The 23,968-nt window shown below is 40.1% G+C and overlaps 1 long non-coding RNA gene across 1 annotated transcript in view; it reads left to right on the top strand.

Annotated features, from left to right (window-relative positions):
- LOC128649884 (uncharacterized) overlaps positions 1–23,391 on the top strand; it is a 144,569-nt gene extending 121,178 nt beyond the window's left edge. Inside the window, exon 3 of the long non-coding RNA XR_008400704.1 lies at positions 23,206–23,391. This is a non-coding gene — a long non-coding RNA (uncharacterized LOC128649884). The remainder of the gene's footprint in view (positions 1–23,205) is intronic.
- Positions 23,392–23,968: the final 577 nt, after the last annotated feature.

Below are 23,968 nucleotides of genomic sequence, written 5' to 3'. Positions count from 1 at the left end.
CATAATTTGCAAATAAATTATTTCCAAATCAGACAATGTGATTGTCTGGATTTGTTTCCACATTTTGTCTCTCATAGTTGAGGTATACCTATGATGAAAATTACAGGCCTCTCTCATCTTCTTAAGTGGGAGAACTTGCACAATTGGTGACTGACTAAATACTTTTTTGCCCCACTGTACCTAGCTAAAATAAATACAAATTTACCTGTAAAATAAAACCTAACCTAAGTTACAATTACACCTAACACTACAATATAATGAAATTCATTCCCTAAATTAAATACAATTAAATACAATTATCTAAAGTACAAAAAAAAAACAACACTAAATTACAGAAAATAATAAACAAATTACTAGATTTTTAAACTAATTACACCTAATCTAATCCCCTAACAAAATAAAAAAGTCCCCCCAAAATAAAAAAGCCCTATCCTACACTAAATTACAAATAGCCCTTAAAAGGGCCTTTTTGCGGGGCATTGCCCCAAAGTAATCAGCTCTCTTACCTGTAAAAAATATTACAAATCCCCCCCAACATTAAAACCCACCACCCACACAACCAACCCTACTCTAAAAGCCACCCAATACCCCCTTAAAAAAAACTAACACTAACCCCTTGAAGATCACCTTACCGGGAGAAGTCTTCATCCAACCGGGCCGAACTCCTCAACGAAGCCGGGAGAAGTCTTCATTCAAGCCGGGCGAAGTGGTCCTCCAGACGGGCAGAAGTCTTCATCCAGACGGCATCTTCTATCTTCATCCATCCGGCGTGGAGCGGGGTCCGCCTTCAAGACATCCGATGCGGAGCATCCTCTTCAATCGACGGCTAACACAGAATGAAGGTACCTTTAAGTGACGTCATCCAAGATGGCGTCCCTTCAATTCCGATTGGCTGATAGAATTCTATCAGCCAATCAGAATTAAGGTAGAAAAAATCCTATTGTCTGATGCAATCAGCCAATAGGATTGAAGTTCAAGTATTTTAGGCTTGGGGAAGGTTTGAAAGTGTGCGGGAGGTTCTTCCATAATTGTGGTGCCCTGTAGTAAAAGGAGGATCGAGATGCTTTCTTTTTGTATTGAGGCAAACTAAATAATGTGCTGGTATTGGATCAGAGGTTAAAGGCGAAGGGAATAGCCGGGGTGGGCTTTTTGCTCAGGTAGGGTGGGAGCTTCCCAGAAAAGCTCTTAGAAACAAGGCTGGAAAGATGGAGGTGCGTCTGGATTCCAGCGACAGCCACTTTAGTTCTTTTAGCATGTCACAATGGTGGGTCCTGTAGTTACATTTTAGCACAAAGCGGCAGAACGAGTTATACAATGTATTAAGTTTATTAAGGTGAGTTTGCAGTGCAGGTGCATACACTACATCCCCATAATCAATGATTGGCATCAGCATTTGCTGTACAATCTTTTCCTTTACTGTAGGGCTGAGGCAGGATTTGTTTCTGTACAGGGCTCCAAGTTTTGGATAAAGTTTAGATGCAAGTTTTTCTATGTGGAGGCCAAAAGATAGATTGGGGTCTAACAACATACCCAAGAGTGGACTGCGGTCAGTGTACAATTTGATTTTGTTTTGATGCATAGTTGGATGTAAACTAGCCTGCAGATCATTTCACAGCTAGATCTAAATTAGCTTGCAGAATATTTCACAGCTGGATCTAATATAGCCTGCAGAACATTTCACAGCTAGATCTAAGGTAGGCTGCAGAATATTTCACAGCTGGATCTAAATTAGCCTGCAGAACTTTTCACAGCTGGATCTAAGCTAGGCTGCAGAATATTTCACAGCTGGATCTAAATTAGCCTGCAGAACTTTTCACAGCTGGATCTAAATTAGCCTGCAGAACATTTCTCCGCTGGATCTAAGATAGCCTGCAGAATATTTCACAGCTGGATCTAAGCTAGCCTGCAGAATATTACACAGCTGGATCTAAGCTAGGCTGCAGAATATTTCACAGCTGGATCTAAGTTAGCCTGCGGAACATTTCACATCTGGATCTAAGCTAGCCTGCAGAATATTTCACATTTGGATCTAAGATAGGCTGCAGAATATTTCACAGCTGGATCTAAGTTAGCCTGCAGAACATTTCACAGATTGATCTAAGCTAGCCTGCAGAATATTTCACAGCTGGATCTAAGCTAGCCTGCAGAACATTTCACAGCTGGATCTAAGTTAGCCTGCAGAATATTTCACAGCTGAATCTAAGCTAGGCTGCAGAATATTTCACAGATGGATCTAAGCTAGCCTGCAGAACATTTCACAGCTGGATCTAAGTTAGCCTGCAGAATATTTCACAGCTGAATCTAAGCTAGGCTGCAGAATATTTCACAGCTGGATCTAAGATAACCTGCAGAATATTTCACAGCTGGATCTAAGCTAGCCTGCAGAATATTTCACAGAAGGATCGAAGATAGCCTGCAGAATATTTCACAGCTGGATCTAAACTATCCTGAAGAATATTTCACAGCTGGATCTAAGCTAGCCTGCAGAATATTTCACAGAAGGATCTAAGATAGCCTGCAGAATATTTAACAGCTGGATCTAAGCTAGCCTGCAGAATATTTCACAGAAGGATCTAATATAGCCTGCAGAATATTTCACAGCTGGATCTAAAATAGCCTGCAGAATATTCCACAGATGATCTAAGCTAGCCTGCATAATATTTCACAGATGATCTAAACTAGCCTGCAGAATATTTCACAGCTGGATCTAAAATAGCTAGCAGAATATTTCACAGTTGAATCTAAGCTAGTCTGCAGAATATTTCACAGCTGGATCTAAGATAGTCTGCAGATAATTTTACAGCTGGATCTAAGCTAGCCTGCAGAATATTTCACAGATGGATCTAAGCTAGCCTGCAAATAATTTCAGAGCTGGATCTAAGCTAGCCTGCAGAATATTTCACAGCAAAACATTTCACAGCTGGATCTAAGCTAGCCTGCATAACCTTATTTAAGCAGTCGGTGTAGCATAGAATTGCACAGCATAAAACAAACTAAACTGAATAGCATTGCATGACATTACCTTAAAGCCTGCAGAGCAAACAGCTTGCAGCTAGATTTCAGTATGCTTCTTAGCATGGACTTACAGTCATAGAAAACTGCCCTTGCACTTTATTTATTATATCAGTTCATTATATCAACTAAAAACATTCATAAATTTTTAGTAATAAGCTTCACTGTAAATTCTGCACTAATGTATGTATGTATAATTATATTATATATATATATATATATATATATATATACACACACACATTTGTGTATATGACCTTCTGTTTTCTATAATTGTTGCACTGTGGAAGACATGAGCCAGCCTGCAGGGCAATGAACAATGAAGCACCAACCATCTGCAGATAGTTGTGCTATGTAACACTAGCCTGCCTGCGAGCATTAGAGCATTACACAGCCATTAACCAGCCAACCAGTGGGGTGATGGAAAGCCAAAAAACAGCCAGCCGGCAAAGCAATGTACTGGGTCCGGAGACACAGTACATTGCACCAGCCCTACACTTGCAGAGTATTGCACACAGTGTGAAGACTTATAAGTGCCAATATACAGAGTTTTACATAGTGCAACAAACACATAATATACTAGATTACAATTATAAAAATCAGTGATAGCGTGGCTAAAAGTAAATGGTTGTACAGAGCTATTACTCAGGGCCACTGCTCTCCAGCCCTCAGTACCCCATCCCTGTGACCCTGGTCTGGCAGAATAACAGGAAGCTCTTGTTTGTACAGGATTGAGTGAGCTGGGAGTGTGAGCAAGCTGGGAGTGCAAGCAGGAAACAGCGGCCTTCCTGCCTCTCACGGCCAGGGACAACACATTGAGACTGTCTGCCGGGTGTAAAGCTGTTCTTAGCTGTGTGGGAGAGTTAGGTTGTGAAACAGTGCTGTAAACTCATGAGCATCTACAGGAAATTTGTTTTGGAGAGTGCTAAGGAATAAAAATAAGATGACCCCATAATAATACAATCCCATAATTATAGTGCTGTTAGCGTATACAGGAACTGATAAAAACAGATTTATATTGGCACAAATACTCCCATAAATACAAATATAAATGCATGTTTACCTCCATATAAAAATATAGAAAATGCAAACAAACCATATGCATATAAATGAATAGGTATTATAAATGCACATACGCAATTTTATGTGAGGTATAGAATGGCAAGAAAAAATATGTGAACCCTTTGGAATTAGTTGGTTTTCTGCATGAATTCATCATAAATTTCATCTCATCTTCATCAAAGTCACAAGTATAGACAAACACAAATGTGCTTAAAGAATTTTTGTTGTTTGAAAATATAGATAATCCCTTAATTACCCATTCCCCAGTTTTGCACAACCAACACAGCTATAATAATACACGTTTTACCTCTGTAATTATCTTGTATCTAAGCCTCTGCATACTGCCCCCTTATTTCAGTTCTTTTGACAGACTTGCAGTTTAGCCAATAAGTGCTCACTCCACGGTAAATTCACATGCATGACTTCAATTTTATCTATATGAAACACATGAACTAATGCCCTCTAGTGGCGAAAAACTGTCAAAATGTATTTAGATTAAAGGCGGCCTTCAAGGTCCAAGAAATTAGCATATGAACCTCCTAGGTTTAGCTTTCAAATAAGAATACCAAGAGAACAAAGCAAAATTGGTGATAAAAGTAAATTGGAAAGTTGTTTAAAATTACATTCCCTATTTGAATCATGAACTGTTTTTTTTTGGACTTGACTGTCCCTTTAAGCTAACATTACACAAACAATTATAATATCTCATGTCCCATTAAACATTCACAGTGCTGTGGAAAAAGCAAGTAAACACTTGGATTTAATAGATAGTTGATCCTCCTTTGGCAGCCATAACCTCAGTGTCTCCAGTAGCTGTGGATTAGACTTGCACAACGTTCAGGAGGAGTTTTGTACCACTCTTCGTTCCATTACTGCTTAAGCTCAGCTCTACTCTTAGGATGTTTAGTGTGAACAGCTCTCTTAAGGTCATTCCACATCATCCCTATGGGGTTAAGGTCTGGTCTCTGGCTGGGTCACTCTAAAAGGCGTATTTTCTTTTTTGAAACCATTTTGTAGTGGATATACTTCAATGTTTGGGGATCATTGTGCTGCTGCACCTGCTGCTGAACTTCAGCTGGCGCACTGCCACCCTGATATTGTCCTGTAGGATATCTTGATAAACCTGGGAATTCATTTCTCTTGTAAGGTGTATCCAGTCCATGGGTTCATCCATTACTTGTGGGATATCTCCTTCCCAACAGGAAGCTGCAAGAGGACACCCACAGCAGAGCTGTCTATATAGCTCTTCCCCTAACTGCCCACCCCCAGTCATTCTCTTGCAGCTCTCAACAATGATAGGAAGTATCAAGAGATATGTGGTGACTTAGTGTAGTTTAACTGTTTATTAGCGTTTTTTAACGTTTTTCAATCCGGTTTGGGGCCTAAAGGTTAATCATCCATTTGCAAGTGGGTCTGCAATGCTACTTTAGTCCCTTATACACACTGTAAAAAATTTCGAGAGTTTACTACTTTTTAAACACTGTTTTGCAGTTTATGTGATAGTTTTTTTCTCTTAAAGGCACAGTACCATTTTTATTAAGTGTTTTCCAAGCTTGCTAGGTCTCATTACTAGTCTGTTAAAACATGTCTGACATAGAGGAAACAACTTGTCAATATGTTTAGAAGCCATTGTGGAACCCCCTCTTAGAATGTGTACCAAATGTACTGAAATTTCTATAAATTATAAAGACCATATTATGGCATTTAAAGATTTATCACCAGATGTTTCTCAGACTGACAAAAGGGAGGTTATGCCATCTAGCTCTCCCCACGTGTCAGAACCTAATAACTCCCGCTCAAGTGATGCCAAGTACATCTAGCGCGTCCAATGCATTTACCTTACAAGACATGGCGACAGTTATGACTAATACCCTCACAGAGGTATTGTCCAAACTGCCAGGGTTACAAGGAAAGCGAGACAGCTCTGGGGCTAGAACAAATACAGAGCTTTCTGACACTTTAGTAGCTATGTCTGATATACCCTCACAATGTACAGAAGCCGAAGCAGGAGAGCTTCTATCTGTGGGTGACATTTCTGATTCAGGGAAGGCGTTACTTCAGTCTGACTCTGAAATGACAGCCTTCAAATTTAAGCTTGAACACCTCCACTTATTGCTCAGGGAGGTTTTAGCGACTCTGGATGACTGTGACCCCATTGTAGTTCCAGAGAAATTGTGGTAAAATTGACAAATACTTTGGCAGTGCCTGTTTACACTGATGTTTTTTCCAGTCCCTAAGAGGTTTTCGGAAATTATTACTAAGGAATGGGATAGACCAGGTGTTCCGTTCTCTCCCCCTCCTGCTTTTAAAAAGATGTTTCCCATAGATGTCGCTATGCGGGACTCGTGGCAGACAGTCCCTAAGGTGGAGGGTGCCGTTTCTACCCTAGCTAAGCGTACAACTATCCCGTTGAGGACAGTTGTGCTTTCTTAGATCCTATGGATAAAAAATTGGAGGGTCTCCTTAAGAAAATTTTTATCCACCAAGGTTTATTTCTCCAGCCTCTTGCATGCACTTGCCCCAGTTACTGCTGCAGCGGCTTTTTGGTTCAAGTCTCTTGAGGAGGCTCTACAGGTGGAGACCCCGTTACATGATATTTTAGACAGGATTTAAAGCTCTCAAGTTAGCTAATTCCTTTATTTCTGACGCCGTTTTTCATCTAACCAAACTAACGGCTAAGAATTCAAGTTTTGCCATTCTGGCGCGCAGGGCGCTATGGCTTAAGTCCTGGTCAGCAGACGTTACTTCAAAGTCTAAGCTTCTTAACATCCCTTTCAAAGGACAGACCCTATTCGGGCCAGGCCTGAAGGAGATCATTTCTGATATTACTGGAGGAAAAGGTCACGCCCTTCCTCAGGATAGGTCCAATAAATTAAGGACCAAACAGAATAATTTTTGTTCATTCGAAACTTCAAGAGTGACGCAGCTTCAGCTTACTCTAATGCAAAACAAGAGGGAAATTTCTCCCAGTCCAAACCAGTCTGGAGACCGAACCAGGCTTGGAACAAGAGGAAGCAGGCCAAAAAACCTGCTGCCGCCTCTAAGACAGCATGAAGGAGTAGCCCCCGATCCAGGACCGGATCTAGTAGGGGGCAGACTTTATCTCTTCGCCCAGGCTTGGGCAAGAGACGTCCAGGATCCCTGGGCATTAGAGATTGTTTCCCATGGATATCTTCTGGACTTCAAAGCTTCTTCTCCAAAGGGGAGATTTCATCTCTCACAATTATCTGTAAACCAGATAAAGAGAGAGTCATTCTTACGTTGTGTTCAAGACCTACTGGTTATGGGAGTGATCCAAAAAAAAAAAAAAAAAACAAGATGGTCTCCTTGCAAAAAATCCTCAATTTATTGTTACAAAAGGAACAGGTGACTCTGTTTGTTCCTGTTCCTTTTGTAACAACAAATTGAGGATTTTTTGCAAGGAGACCATCTTGTTTGTTTTTTATATTGCTTTTAGCAAGTTGGCAGTTACTTGCACTTGGTCTCCTGCCTCCTGGGTTCCTGTGCTGGATACTACTGTGTTTGCTGCTTTATAGGAGTGATCCACCTAGTTCCAAGGGAGGAACAGGGGCAGGGCTTCTATTCAAATCTGTTTATAGTTCCCAAAAAAGAGGGAACTTTCAGACCAATCTTGGATCTCAAGATCCTAAACAAATTTCTCAGAGTCCCATCCTTCAAGATGGAGACTATCCGAACTATCCTGCCTATGATCCAGGAGGGTCAATATATGACTACCGTGGACTTAAAAAATGCTTATCTCCACATTCCGATTCACAGAGATCATCATCAGTCCTCAGGTTCGCCTTCTTAGACAGGCATTACCAGTTTGTGGCTCTTCCCTTCGGGTTAGCCACAGCACCAAGAATCTTTACGAAGGTTCTAGGGTCCCTACTGGCGGTTCTAAGGCCACGGGGCATAGCGGTGGCTCCTTACCTAGACGACATTCTGATACAGGCGTCGACTTTTCAAATCGCCAAGTCCCATACAGACATTGTTCTGGCCTTTCTCACGGGTGGAAGGTGAACGAAGAAAAGAGTTCTCTCTCCCCTCTCACAAGAGTTTCCTTCCTAAGAACACTGATAGATTCAGTAAAAATGAAAATTTTTCTGACAGAGGTCAGGTTATCAAAGCTTCTAACTTCCTGCCGTGCTCTTCATTCCACTTCTCGGCCCTCAGTGGCTCAGTGTGTGGAAGTAATCAGCCTAATGGTAGCGGCAATGGACATAGTTCCATTTGCCTGCCTACATCTCAGACCACTGCAACTTTGCATGCTCAATCAGTGGAATGGGGACTACACAGATTTGTCCCCTCTGCTAAATCTGGATCAAGAGACCAGGGATTCTCTTCTCTGGTTATCTCGGGTCCATCTGTCCAGGGGGAATGAGTTTCCGCAGGCCAGAGTGGACTATAGTGACGACAGATGCCAGCCTTCTGGGCTGGGGCGCAGTCTGGAACTCCCTGAAGGCTCAGGGTTCGTGGACTCAGGAGGAAGCCCTCCTTCCGATAAACATTCTCGAACTGAGAGCGATATTCAATGCTCTTCAGGCTTGGCCTCAACTAGCTTTGGTCAGGTTTATCAGATTTCAGTCGGACAATATCACGACTGTAGCCTATATCAACCATCAGGGGGGAACAAGAAGCCCCCTGGCAATGTTGGAGGTTTCCAAAGATAATTCTATGGGCAGAGGTTCACTCTTGCAATCTCTCAGCTATCCATATCCCAGGAGTAGAGAACTGGGAGGCGGATTTTCTAAGTCGGCAGACTTTTCATCCGGGGGAGTGGGAGCTCCATGCGGAGGTATTTGCCCAGCTGATTCAACTATGGGGCAAACCAGAACTGGATCTGATGGCGTCTCGTCAGAACGCCAAGCTTCCTTGTTACGGGTCCAGGTCAAGGGATCCCCAGGCAGCGCTTATAGATGCTCAAGCAGTGCCTGGTCCTTCAGCCTGGCTTATGTGTTCCCACCATTTCCTCTCCTCCCTCGTATGATTGCCAAGATTAAGCAGGAGAGAGCTTCAGTGATTTTGATAGCACCTGCGTGGCCACGCAGGACTTGGTATGCAGATCTGGTGGACATGTCATCCTTTCCACCATGGACTCTGAGGCAGGACCTTCTACTCCAAGGTCCATTCAAACATCCAATCTAATTTCTCTGCGGCTGACTGCTTGGAGATTGAACGCTTGATTTTATCAAAACGTGGTTTCTCCGAGTCGGTCATTGATACCTTGATTCAGGCTCGAAAGCCTGTCACCAGGAAAATCTATCATAAGATATGGTGTAGATATCTTCATTGGTGTGAATCCAAGGGTTACTCATGGAGTAAGGTCAGGATTCCTAGGATATTATCCTTTCTCCAAGAAGGATTGGAGAAGGGATTGTCAGCTAGTTCCTTAAAGGGACAGATTCTGCTCTGTCTATTCTTCTGCACAAGCGTCTGGCAGATGTTCCAGACGTTCAGGCGTTTTGTCAGGCTTTAGTTAGAATCAAGCCTGTATTTAAAACCTGTTGCTCCGCCATGGAGTTTAAATTTAGTTCTTAAAGTTCTTCAAGGGGTTCCGTTTGAACCTCTGCATTCCATAGATATCAAGCTTTTATCTTGGAAAGTTCTGTTTTTGGTAGCTATCTCTTCGGGCTCGAAGAGTTTCAGAGTTATCTGCCTTACAATGTGATTCCCCTTATCTGATCTTCCATGCAGATAAGGTAGTTTTGCGTACCAAACCTGGGTTTCTTCTATGGTGGTATCTAATAAGAATATCAATCAGGAGATTGTTGTTCCGTCACTGTGTCCTAATCCTTCTTCAAGAAGGAACATGTATTACACAATCTTGACGTGGTTCGTGCTTTAAAGTTTTATTTACAAGCTACTAAGAATTTTCATCAAACATCTGCATTGTTTGTTGTCTACTCTGGACAGAGGAGAGGCCAAAAGGCTTCGGCATCTTCTCTTTCTTTTTGGCTGAGAAGCATAATCCGTTTAGCTTATGAGACTGCTGGCCAGCAGCCTCTTGAAAGAATTACAGCTCATTCCACTAGAGCGGTAGCTTCCACATGGGCTTTTAAAAATGAGGCCTCTGTTGAACAGATTTGTAAGGCGGCGACTTGGTCTTCGCTTCATACTTTTTCTAAATTCTACAAATTGTATACTTTTGCTTCCTCGGAGGCTATTTTTGGGAGAAAGGTCTTGCAGGCAGTGGTGCCTTCCGTTTAAGTTCCTGCCTTGTCCCTCCCTTCATCCGTGTCCTAAAGCTTTGGTATTGGTATCCCACAAGTAATGGATGAACCCGTGGACTGGATACACCTTACAAGAGAAAACAAAATTTATACTTACCTGATAAATTTCTTTCTCTTGTGGTGTATCTAGTCCACGGCCCGCCCTGTCACTTTAAGGCAGGTGTTTTTTATTTTTAAACTACAGTCACCACTGCACCCTATAGTTTCTCCTTTTTCTTGCTTGTCTTCGGTCGAATGACTGGGAGGTGGCAGTTAGGGGAGGAGCTATATAGACAGCTCTGCTGTGGGTGTCCTCTTGCAGCTTCCTGTTGGGAAGAAGAATATCCCACAAGTAATGGATGAACCCGTGGACTGGATACACCACAAGAGAAAGAAATTTATCAGGTAAGGATACATTTTGTTTTTCTCTTGGTATCTTTGGTTGAAAAGCAGGGGCATAAGCTGAGGAGCCGGCCCATTTATGAAGCACTATAAGGCAGCAGTTTTGTAAGAATATTATCCATTTGCAGGAACACTAGATGGCAGCACTGTTTCCTGCCATGTAGTGCTCCAGATGCCTACCTAGGTATCTCTTCAATACAGAATTTCATGGGATCGAAGCAAATTTGATAATAGAAGTAAATTGGAAACTTTTTTTAAATTGTACGATTTGTCTTAATCACAAAAGAAAATGTGGTAGATTTATTAAGCAGCGGATGCTGCTTTCTACCCACATTGTTTTCGGCTCGCCTGGAAAGATAAGTTAAGAAGCTGCTGCTTAACTTCTCTGCCACCTTTTAGGTTCTAGACTGCAATCATCCAGCTCTGATACGATCGGGATGATTGGCACCCCTGCAAGTGGCTGATTGGCCGCGAATGTGTAGGGGCGGCATTGCACAAGCATTTAACCAGAATGCTTGTGCAATGTTAAATGCTGATAGCGTATGCTGCGATGTTGGGTGGACATAATTCATACAGCAAATCATGTGCGCCCTCCATTTGATAAATCGGCCCCATGGTTTGGGTCTCATATCCCTTTAACCGTTGGGATGATGTTTTCATGTTGGTATGCAGTGCCATTTTTATGCCAGATTTTAAGACAAATTTATACATAAATGCAGTCATTTCTAAAGGGTTCACATATTTTTTTCTTGTCACTGCATGTGCATCTTTTTTCTCACTCAGAGGGAGCCTAAAGGTTAACAAAAATATGGAAACCTACCAAGAAACTAGTTATACTTAACTGCCCTGTTTTTTATATTGATAACCATCTCTAGCTTGTTATGAAGATTTGTTTACACCTTTATTACTCAGACAGGGTTTCTAACAAAAGTTTTGATAGATCAGGGAATTCGCTAAATGCTGGAACTTGTTTGTAATTATCAGCAACACAATCTCTGGATCTCTCTCTACAACCAAAACACAATTAATATTAGTAAATGCTTTAAAGGGATAATCAAGTAAAAAAAAAAACTTTCATGATTTAAATAGTGCATGTAATTTTAAACAACTTTCCTTTTTACTTTTATTACCAATTTTGCTTTGTTCTCTTGGTATTCTTAGTTAAAAGCTAAATCTAGGAGGTATATATGCTAATTTCTTAGACCTTGAAAGCCACCTCTAATCTGAAAGCATTTTGACAGTTTTCACCACTAGAGGGCGTTAGTTCATGTGTTTCATATAGATAACATTGAGCTCAGGCACGTGAAGCTCCTAGAAAAATGCAAGTCTGTCAAAAGAACTGAATTAAGGGGGCAGTTTGATAAGCCATAGATACAAGGTAAAAAGTATATTATTATCACTGTGTTGGTTATGCAAAATTTGGGAATGGTTATAAAGGGATTATGTACCTTTTTAAACAACAAAAATTCTGGTGTTTACTGTCCCTTTAATAACATTTAGGATGCTTGTACTCCACCCTTGTAGGCTGATAAGCCAATGGTGGAAAATGATGAGTCTCTAGAGAACTGCAGAGCAAACTGTGTCATAAGACACATTACCTGTTTCTCACACCCTTGAATATGCTATACGCATCATAAATGGAGTCCTACATAGAAATGTTTTGTAGCACAGCTCATACAGTGGAATGAAAGAAAACCATCAGGCATTCTTATTCGTTAATATGCTGAAAGAATATAAATGTACCCCCACAATAATAAGTATTTGTACACCCCAATTACCCCAACTTAATTCACAGCCTCCTTTATCCAATTCCTACTCTAGGGACACCATAGCTTTTTTTTTATTCCAGCTTAGCAAGTAACTGTAACAGTGACTGACAACCAGTTCTTTGGATCAACCCATCATGTTGTTAACATGCACTGCCCCATGGTAGACATTTGTTTCCAGAAGGTTTTTTTGGTGTGGCTGCACTTCTAGTTTTACATAAGATAAAAGGGTTAAAAGCAAACCTTTTTCTGACATTAAAGGGACACTGTACACTAGATTTCTCTTTGCATAAATGATTTGTAGATCATCCATTTACATTGCCCAGCTGGGAGTGTTTTGTAACAATGTATAATTTTGCTTGTTTTATAATAACATTGTGCTGATTTTCAGACTCTTGACCAAGCCCCGAAGTTTCAGATGTATACTGATGTCTACATACTCCTGCTTGCTCCTGTTTGTGTAATGGGTATTTTCATATGCAGAGGAGGGGGGAGGATCTGCTCCTCCTGCTTTCTCTGCCCATTTCAGTGGGTGTCCCAGCCTAACCTCATCAACAGTTTTTAAAAACATTTATACTGGATTTTTAGATCAGTATCTGTGCATATTCTTCTTTATAGTAGTATCTATTACACGGAGTTATATGACAATTGGTGTATACTGTCCCTTTAATTCAAGAACAGTTTAAAAGGATATAAAACCCAAAAAATATATTTTGTGATTCAGACAGAGCACACAATTTAAAAAAACAAAAAGAGTTTCCAATTTATTTCTATTATCAAAATTGCTTTGTTCCCATGGTATTCTTTGTTAAAGAGATACATAGGTTGGTGTCTGGAGCACTGCATGGCAGGAAATAGTGCTGCCATTTAGTGCCCTTGCAAATAGATAACATTATTGGAAAAATGCCATATAGTGCTCCTGAGCTTACGTCCCTGCTTTTCAACAAAAGATACCAAGAGAACAAAGCCAAATTGATAATAGAAGTAAATTAGAAAGTTGTTTAAAATGTTGTGCTCTATCTAAATCATGAAAGAAAAGTTTTGGGTTTCATGTCTCTTTAATGTCACTAAGTAATAAATGACAGCAACATGCCTGAATTGCATTTCAATATCCCCATGGAAATTCCGGGCATTTGGTTACTACAGGAGTTTTGGAGGATGGAGGAGAGCTTTTCACACTTTGTTGAGATAAGTGCCACACATTTAAGGTTAAAACTTAGCTTGGAGTTCCTGAAGCTAAATAGTGGCTCTGCGTTTTTTAAGGAAGACATACACATTAGAGGATTGTGGGAACCATTCCACGGATGGAATGGGAAACTGGAAAAAGCCCCCTTTCCCCTGCTACAAGAGTGTTCTTAGTGTTCTTAGGGACCATAATAGATTCTCTATTGTTGAAGATTTTTCTGACAGAGGTCAGGAAAAACAAACTGCCAGATTACGAGTTTTGCGTTAGCTTTAAAAAGCAGCGTTGAGAGGTCCCCAACGCTGCTTTTTATCTAACGCTGGTATTACGAGTCTGACAGGTAGAGGCTCACCGCTCACTTTTCTTCCGCGACTCGAGGCTACCGTAAATCCCCTTACGTCAATTGTGTATCCTATCTGTTATTATAAGTCTTGGAAGAAGTGAGCGGTAGACCCTCTCCTGTCCAGACTCCTACCGCATTTAAAAGTCAGTAGTTAAGAGTTTTATGGGCTAACGCCGGAACATAAAACTCTTAACTACAGTGCTACAAAGTACACTAACACCCATAAACTACCTATGAACCCCTAAACCGAGCCCCCCCACATCGCAAACACTATAATAAAACTATTTAACCCCTAATCTGCTGCCCCTAACATCGCCAACACCTAATCTGCCGCCCCCAAAGTCGCCGCAACCTAACTACACTTATTAACCCCTAATCTGCCGACCGGACATCGCCGCCACTATGATAAATGTATTAACCCCTAAACCGCTGCACTCCCGCCTCGCAAACACTATAATAAATTTTATTTATTTTAGTGTTATTTAATCTGCCCCTGCCACCTACCTACAATTATTGACCCCTAATCTCCCGCCCCCAACGTCGCCGCTACTATAATAAAGTTATTAACCCCTAAACCTAAGTCTAACCCTAACCCTAACACCCCCCCCTAAGTTAAATCTATTTTTAATAAATCTAAATTAAATTTTTAAAATTAAATAAATTAATCCTATTTAAAACTAAATACTAACCTATAAAATAAACCATAAGATAGCTACAATATAATTTAATAATTACATTGTAGCTATTTTAGGATTTATATTTATTTTACAGGCAACTTTGTATTTATTTTAACTAGGTACAATAGCTATTAAATAGTTAATAACTATTTAATAGCTACCTAGTTAAAATAACTACAAAATTACCTGTAAAATAAATCCTAACCTAAGTTACAAATACACCTAACACTACACTATCAATAAATTAATTAAATAAATGAACTACAATTAATTATTGAACATTAAATACAATTAAATAAAAGAGCTGATTACTTTGGGGCAATGCCCCGCAAATAGCCCTTTTAAGGGCTGGTAAAAGAGCTGATTACTTTGTAATTTAGTTTAGGGTAGGGAATTTTATTATTTTGGGGGGCTTTTTATTTTATTAGGGGGCTTAGATTAGGTGTAATTAGTTTAAAATTCTTGTAATATTTTTTTATTTTTTGTAATTTAGTGTTTGTTTTTGTAATATAGTTTAGTTTATTTAATTGTATTTTATGTTCGATAATTGTAGTTCATTTATTTAATTAACTTATTGATAGTGTAGTGTTAGGTGTATTTGTAACTTAGGTTAGGATTTATTCTACAGGTAATTTTGTAATTATTTTAACTAGGTAGCTATTAAATAGTTATTAACTATTTAAAAGCTATTGTACCTAGTTAAAATAAATACAAAGTTGCCTGTAAAATAAATATAAATCCTAAAATAGCTATAATGTAATTATTAAATTATATTGTTGCTATCTTATGGTTTATTTTATAGGTAAGTATTTAGTTTTAAATAGGATTAATTTATTTAATTATAGTAATTTTATTTAGATTTATTTAAATTATATTTAATTTAGGGGGGTGTTAGGGTTAGGGTTAGACTTAGGTTTAGGGGGTAATAACTTTATTATAGTAGCGGCGACGTTGGGGATGGGAGATTAGGGGTTAATAATTGTAGGTAGGTGGCGGCGACGTTGGGGGGGGCAGATTAGGCGTTAATAAAATTTACTATACTGTTTGCGAGGCGGGAGTGCGGCAGTTTAGGGGTTAATACATTTATTATAGTGGCGGCGATGTCCGGTCGGCAGATTAGGGGTTAATAAGTGTAGTTAGGTGGTGGCGACGTTGGGGGCGGCAGAATTGGGGTTAATAAATATAATGTAGGGTTTGGCGATGTTGGGGCAGTAGATCAGGGGTTCATAGGGATAATGTAGGTGGCGGTGGTGTCCGGAGCAGCAGATTAGGGGTTAATAATATAATGTAGGTGTCGGCGATAGCGGGGCGGCAGATTAGGGGTTAATAAGTGTAAGATTAGGGGTGTTTAGACTCGGGGTTCATGTTAGGGTGTTAGGTGCAGACATAACTTTTATTTCCCCATAGGAAACAATAGGGCTGCATTAGAAGCTGGACGCTGCTTTTTCGCAGGTGTTAGGTTTTTTTCCCAGACAGCTCAGCTTCATTGTTTCCTATGGGGATATCGTGCACGAGCACGTTTTAGCCAGCTTACCGCTGACTTAAGCAACGCTGGTATTACAGTGAGGAGTGGAGCTAAATTTGCTCAACACTCACTTTTCTGAGGCTAACGCAGCCATTCAGAAAACTTGTAATACCAGTGTTGTCTTAAGTGAGCACTGGAAAAAAAAGGCTTGTTAGCCCCACAGGTCTTTACCGACAAAACTTGTAATCTAGGCGAAAATAATTTCCTCTTGCCTCTCTCTTCAGACTACTGCTTATCCTTCAGTGGCTCAATGTATGGAGGTAATTGGTCTGATGGTGGCTTCCATGGACATCATTCCTTTTGCTGGATTCCATTTGAGAGCTCTCCAGTTGTGCATGCTCAGACAATGGAATGGCGACCATGCGGATCAATCTCAGAGAATAGAGTTAGATCAGTCATCAAGGGACTCTCTCCCGTGGTGGATTTCTCAGGAACATCTGTCTCAGGGCACATGCTTTGAGACCTTCCTGGGTGATCGTGACCATGGACGCCAGCCTGCTGGGCTGGGGAGCAGTCTGGAGCTCATTAAAAGCTCAGGGCCTTTGGACTTGGGAGGAGTCTGCTCTTCCCATCAACATCTTGGAGTTGAGGGCGATTTACAATGCTCTATTGGCTTGGCCACAGTTGTCATCAGTCCAGTTTATCAGGTTCCAGTCAGACAACATAAACTCTGTGGGTTACATCAATCACCATGGAGGAACTTGGAGTTCCTTAGCCATGAAGGAGGTTACTCAGTGATTCTTCAGTGAGCAGAGACCCACAATTGCTGTCTATCTGCCCTCCACATTCCAGGAGCAGACAACTGGGAAGCGTTTTTTTTTTAGCAGACAGACTTTTCATCCCGGAGAGTGGGAACTCCATCTGGAGGTGTTTTCCAGCTTAGTCCTCAAATAGGGGGTGCCAAAGTTAGATCTGATGGCATCCTGTCAGAACGCCAAGCTTCCAAGGTACGGTTCAAGGTCAAGAGATCTTCAGGCCATTCTGATAGATGTTCCTTGGGTTTTCAGGCTGGCATACCTGTTTCCTCCGTTTTCTCTCCTTCCACAAGTCATTGCTCCTATCAAACAGGAGAGGGCGTCGGTGATTCTAATAGCCCCTGCGTGGTGTCGCAGGATCTGGTTTGCAGACCTAGTGGAGATGTCATCTCTCCCACCTTGGAGACTACCTCTGAGGATGGACCTCCTGATTCAGGGTCCCTTCCTTAAGCTGACTGCTTGGAGATTGAACGCTTAATTCTGTCTAAGCGTGGTTTTTTCTAAGTCAGTCATTGAGACCATGATTCAGGCTCGCAAGCCTGTTACTAGAAAGATTTACCATAAGATTTGGCGTAAATATCTATATTGGTGTGAATCCAAGGGCTACTCTTGGAGTAGAATTACAATTCCTAGAATTTTATCTTTTCTTCAGGGAGGCTCCTGAGAGAATTATGGCTCATTCCACAAGAGCTGTTTCCTCTCCTTGGGCTTTCAAAAATGAAGCTTCTGTGGAACAAATTTGCAAGGCTGCAACTTGGTCTTCTCTACATACTTTTTACAAATTTGATACTTCTGCCTTGGCTGATGTGTCTTTTGAGAGAAAGGTTCTTCAAGCGGTGGTGCCTTCTGTTTAGGACTGCCCGTCTTATCCCTCCATATTTATCCGTGTCCTCTAGCTTGGGTATTGGTTCCAAACAGTAATTACGCAAGCCGTGGACTCACCATATCTTATAAAAGAAAAAAAAAATTTATGCTTACCTGATACATTTCTTTCTTTCCAGATATGGTGAGTCCATGGCCCCACCCTTTATTTTAAGACAGTTGTTCTTTTAACTAATTACTCAAGACGTGGACTCATCATATCCGAAAAAAACTAATTTATTAGTTAAGCATAAATTTTGTTTTTTGCAATATGAAATATTCGCATTTTCATGTACACTTTTCAAGAAGAATACGTTATGGGCTTTGCGCAACATATTAGGGTTTTTGTGTGTTTTTTTTCTATTTGTCTTCTCCATTGACTTCTATGGGGAATACGTGAACGCCCACACAATTTGGCTGTTTAGATTACACGGCTTAACACTCGTGCAAAATAAGTTATTTTGCGACTTGTAATAGCTGCGCCACCCCAAATGCGAAAAAGCCATAACACGCATTGTGTTTTTGCAACTGATTTGCCACGTAACTTTTAATTTTGCCCAATGAAGGCTAGATGTCAGGCACATTAGAGCAGGAGAGGACCACCTGGTATTGGAGGCTAGGAGGGAGTCATGCACGGAGGGGAACCCTACACTTTGGTTAATGGAAGGTAGCCCTGAATTTTAGCTCCCTTCCACTGTTTAACATCTTGCACAAAAGGTAGCCCTGCACAGTGGCGACTGGAAGCAAGTCCAGCACATTGGAGGCTGAAGGATATTCCTGCATAGAGGGGGAGCCTTACACCATGGCGACTGGGTAGGGGCCTTATAAACTGAAGGCTGGATAAGAACCCTGCACTTTGGAGGCTAGATGGGAATCCTGTACATTGAAAACAGTAAAGTGTTGCACATTAGAGGTGGAAGGGGGGAGATGTGCTTTTTGCAGGCTGGAAGGCTGCTACGAAGAGTGAAAGATAAGTGGGAAATCTGCACATTTTACACTGCAAAGAAGCTCTGCATATTGGAGACTGGATGGAACCTCTGCATTCTAGCTGCCTTTGCCTTTATCCTAAAGCAGCTTAACCTGCTAAACATCCTGGACTCGGGACAAGTAAATGTTTTAATTAACCGATGGCGAAAGAAAGGCAAAGACAATGAAGCAAGTAATCCTGCTCCCTGTGATCTGCGGCCAGGCTGCTGGGAACAAAACAACACAGAATATTCCCACGCTGGCAGCGATAATACGACAAGGACAAGTATTACAGGAAGCTGGGCACATACACTGTGTGAAAGATACAGAAAGCAGAGAGACTCAGGGACAGCAAAACAGAGGGGGGAAAAAATCCAAACTGATTAAAAATATCAGACTCACTTGCCCTTTCTGTTAAGACTCCTTGCATGCAACCCATATTACGTTCTCCTATAACCCAGAGCGTACCTACCTGCGGCCTACAGATAGCACACTAATGTTCCCCTTATGTTCCTATTGATCAGACTAATGATTAAAGGAACAATGAATTTTCTATCATGCATATGAAAATGCAGCATTTAAATGTGTTGTAGATATTTTATTCCCTGAATAATGAGGTTGATCACAATCTTTTTAAAAAATGTATCATATCATTTATTTACAAAAATACTTAGACATTAATGGAGGTTTTCTGTAGAAAAAGCACTAGAGATATATTTTTCAAAAGAGTTGTGATCTTCCCCAATCTTAAAGGGACATGAAACCCAATATTTTTCTTTCATGATTCAGATACAGAATACACTTTTAAACAATTTCCCAATGTACTTCTGTTATCTAATTTGCTTCCTTCTCTCTGTATCCTTTGTTGAAACATACCTAGGTAGCCTCAGGAGCAACAATGCACTACTGGGAGCTAGCTGCTGATTGTTGACTGCACATATATGCCTCTTGTCATTGGCTAACTTAATGTGTTGAACTAGCTCCCAGTAGTGCATCGCTGCTCCTACAACAAAGGATACCAAGAAAATGAAGCAAATTTGCTAATAGGAGTAAATTGGAAAGTTGTTTAAATTGTTGTGCTCTATCTGTATCATGAAAGAAAAATGTTGGGTTTCATGTGCCTTTAAAGGGATATAAAACCCAATTTTTTTCTTTCATGATTCAGATAGAGCATGCAATTTTAAGCAACTTTCTAATTTACTCCTATTATCAATTTTTCTTCGTTCTCTTGGTATAATTATTTGAAAAGCAGGAATGTAAAGCTTAGGAGCTGGACAATTTTTGGGTAGCCAATTGGCATATTGGTAGCACTTGCTAAATGATGGCTACATTTAGGCACAGTATCATTTGAACATCTATTAGGCAGATACAATGATGTAATGGATCAGGCTCACATTCTACTTCTTGTTTCCAGATCACACTAACATGGAAACAATGCTCTAGCAAACATTAAAAATAAATATTGCGAAAAAACAATACTTGTCAAATATTTAAATTGACAATAAAGTGTCCCAGTATACCCATCATGCCAATATACAATTGGCATTCATGTAGTTTAGCAGTGATGTGTATGGAAATGGATTGCAATAGCTTTCTATGGAACTCACAATTCCACAACCCCAATTTAAAGCCGGTTAGTGACAATCACAACAGTGCGAGTGTGACTTAGAATTCTGATATAATTTTTCCTGTAGATTCCCATAGCTGTGCAAGATTTCAGCTACTTAACACATAGACATATGTATATGAACCTAGACATATGTAAATGTGTGTCCTGTCTGCTGTAGACGTCTATACAGTAGTGATAAATAGAGCTTTAATGAATCAACACCATGTATGTTAATGCACCTCTACAATGTCTCCTATGGCCATGTCAGAGTGTTTTGCACATGTGCAATTATAATTGACTGTTTCCAACTAACCTTGAAATATGTAAAAAGATGTCCAAAATGCCATTTCAAGGCTTTATCAAGTGCTTTGAGGTGTTGAATGTGAAAAGTCAAGATCTGAAAACACATTTGTGTGTGCAGGAAAGAGACAGAAATGCACTATTGTGTATCATGTGAATAAAAAAGTGGCCTTTTCAGAAAGAAAAAGAACCGAAAAGACCTCAGCTGATAAATTGTGATCGACCCAACTGGGTAATAAGTACAACTGCCACAGCTATACTGGTGGGGAGGCACATTCCTCTGAAAGTCTGACAAGAAGATGTTGGTGCATTCAGGACAGAAACTGTGATATATTTTAGCATCCTCTCTTTTAGATGTAACAAAAGGAAAACAATGACAATCTCCCTTTAATTATAGTTCAGAACATCCCTGTCATCTGCAAGTTAGACTTGCATATAACCTTGGGTGAACAGACATCCTATTTTAACAGGCTTTTCACATTTTTCAAGGACTGATCCCTTTATCCCCAGAATATTTAAAAAGGACATTAACTGTTTCATTTTTTTAAGTAGTTGCAGGGTCTGGCTCTTGACATATGCTGTAGTGTTTTATTACACTTGACCGTTCCATTGAGCCTTTAACTAGCCTTACTCTTGGGAACTACAGTTCCCTGTAATCTGCGCTGCAATAGGAGAGGGGAGCACACTGTGTGACAAAATGGAGGAGTGATCTCAGTGCATCTTGTTGGAAGAAAAAAAAGTGCAAGGTGGAGGAAAATAGCAGCCACTGAACAGTAGAGTGAAGTTAAGTAAGACCAAATATGAAGATTACACTAGCTGTATATAATTCTCTTCCTTTTGCATACTGCTCAAATATCCTGTGTGTTTTTTTTTCTATATTAAAAATCTGGTTTATCACCCTAATCTAATTCCAAAATTAAAAGTACTTTCTCCACAATAAGACTTATCCATCCACATAGAGATAACCTTTTAGTAAACTGAGGTGCCACGATAAAAAAAAAATAATCATAAAATTTGCAAACACAAACATTGCTAGCTCCATTAATTGATTGGAAACATATTGCAATAAATGATTCATGCTATTATGCAGACACACACAGTTCTCCATCACTGTGCCTTCTCTGCTTAAAGTGCTAGATTGCTAATATAAGATCATAGTAATAAAATGATATATATCCTTGTTTCAGACACGTACTGCATGCATTTATAGAAGTTAAATGTGTCAGATAAAGTGGATTAGAGGGCAAAATTGTGACCTTTGGTTGGCCAATGTTACTGTGAAGCTTCAGATAGTTTTGCAAAACTTAAAGGGACATAAAACAAGTTGGATAGAGACAAAATATAATAATATGTACTTTAATTATTTTACCTGCAAATTTATACTGCAGTGCCTCGCCATTAACCCTTTCTTTTTAGTTTCTGAATTGTACAGCTCTAACTCCCCCCACACAATTCCTTATATGGCTGTATCTATATCTACCTTTGCTTTGGTAGACTTTAACTATCATTATCTGCTGGAGCATGCCTAGAAGCAAATAAGCTGCTGTGAACTCTGTTGAATTATAATGCCTGTGTTTCTGATGCTAAACACTGATAAGGAGGGGTGGATCAGACTACTCCAGACAGCATGGCTATGTTACTAATTCTGCTTATTTTTTAAAATGATTTTAAAATACTTGCCAGCAATTTTTAAACTTTTCTTTTATGATTTTTATTTTACTTAATTAGCCCTTTTAGGATATGCACAGAACTCAACATGTTTTATGGCACTTTAAAAGGGATTAAAGGGACAGTATACACCCATTTTCATTTAACTGCATGTAATAGACACTATTATAAAGAGGAATATGCACAGGTACTGATCTAAAAACCCAGTATAAAACCTTTTAAAAACTTACTTAGAAGCTCCCAGTTTAGCCCTGTTTAAAAGGGTAGGCTGGGACACCAACTGATATGGACTGGAATACAAAAAGAGCAGACACTCCCCCCTCCCCTTCACCCAAACAGGAGCAATCGGGAATAGGTAGACAATAGTCTACTACTAAAACTTTGGGGCTTTGTTAGGAATGTATAAGCAAACCTATAATATATACAGTTACAAAACACTCCCAGATGGGCTATATAAATGGATCATCTACAAAACATTTATGCAATGAAAATCTTGTGTACAATGTCCCTTTAAGATTCAAAAGGAAATGTTCATGATTTAGATAGCTCATGTAAGACACTTTTAAATTCACTTCTGTTATTACATTTACTTTGTTCTCTTGGTATCATTTGATTTAAAGCATTTGCACATATCCCCAGCAGCAGCAATGCACAACTGGGAGCTAGCTGTTGATTGGTGGCTACACGCATTTATCTATTTTTACTGGCTCACAAGATGTGTACCGCTAACTCCAGTAGTGCATTGCTGTTCTGGAGCTGACTTTAACTTTGTGTTTAATCCCTTTGCAGGAGTTAAACACATAGTTAAATGCAAGCTAGAGTGCAATAATAAAATGCTTTAACATTTTCTGCTTGCACTTTTAGATCAGTGTAATGGACCAGCTGCTTTGGAAAACACATGAAGAGATTTATCTGCCTGGAGAGTTCTATGGATCCTTAGCGAATCAATTCTCCTGTATTATTCATAATTTATGTCAGTCTTCCTGATGTTCCCTATTTGTTTGCCTGCAGTGGTGCTTTGTAAATAAATTCCTCTGCCATTTCCCTCTCTATTGTTTTTTGTTTTGTTTTTTTGACAGAGGTGAGTGAGGTCTGGAGGACAATTAGAGTAGTGTAGTGGTTTGGCTGCCTGCCAGTTGCTCCTCTATTTCCCTCATCACGGCTGTCTCTCTGTCACTTTTCTCCCCACCCTCCCCATCGCCTGACTTCCCACCTGTGGCTCTCTCTTCTTGCTCATTACAATCACAGTGGTATTTCTTCTCTTTTCCTGCAGCCCCACAGCTTTGTCTCTTCCCTGTGATTGTCTGTTGTTTATCTATGGGACTGTTTCTCTCTCACTACACCATTGTCTTTCTCCATCTCTTTTCTCCCTCCTCTTTGTCCTTATTGCTTTTACTTCCTCTAGCTTTTCGCTAGCATAAGGCAAATGTCTCTCTTTTCACATTCAAATGGCACCACAAAACTTCCCCTCGATATTTGTTCCCCTGTTCGAATGTTTCTATAGAACCCACAGAAATAACTTAAATTCCCACAGATTTATGTTGTCAATGGGAATCAGCATTTGAATGTTTATATTCAGATACGTGATAGTTACAATCAGTATTTATATGTGACATTTGGAGATCCA

This window comes from Bombina bombina, chromosome 1, assembly GCF_027579735.1.
Source record: "Bombina bombina isolate aBomBom1 chromosome 1, aBomBom1.pri, whole genome shotgun sequence".
NCBI classification, from domain to species: Eukaryota; Metazoa; Chordata; class Amphibia; order Anura; family Bombinatoridae; genus Bombina; species Bombina bombina.
Note: the sequence above shows the minus strand (reverse complement) of the source record. Positions and strands in the feature narration are given on the sequence as shown.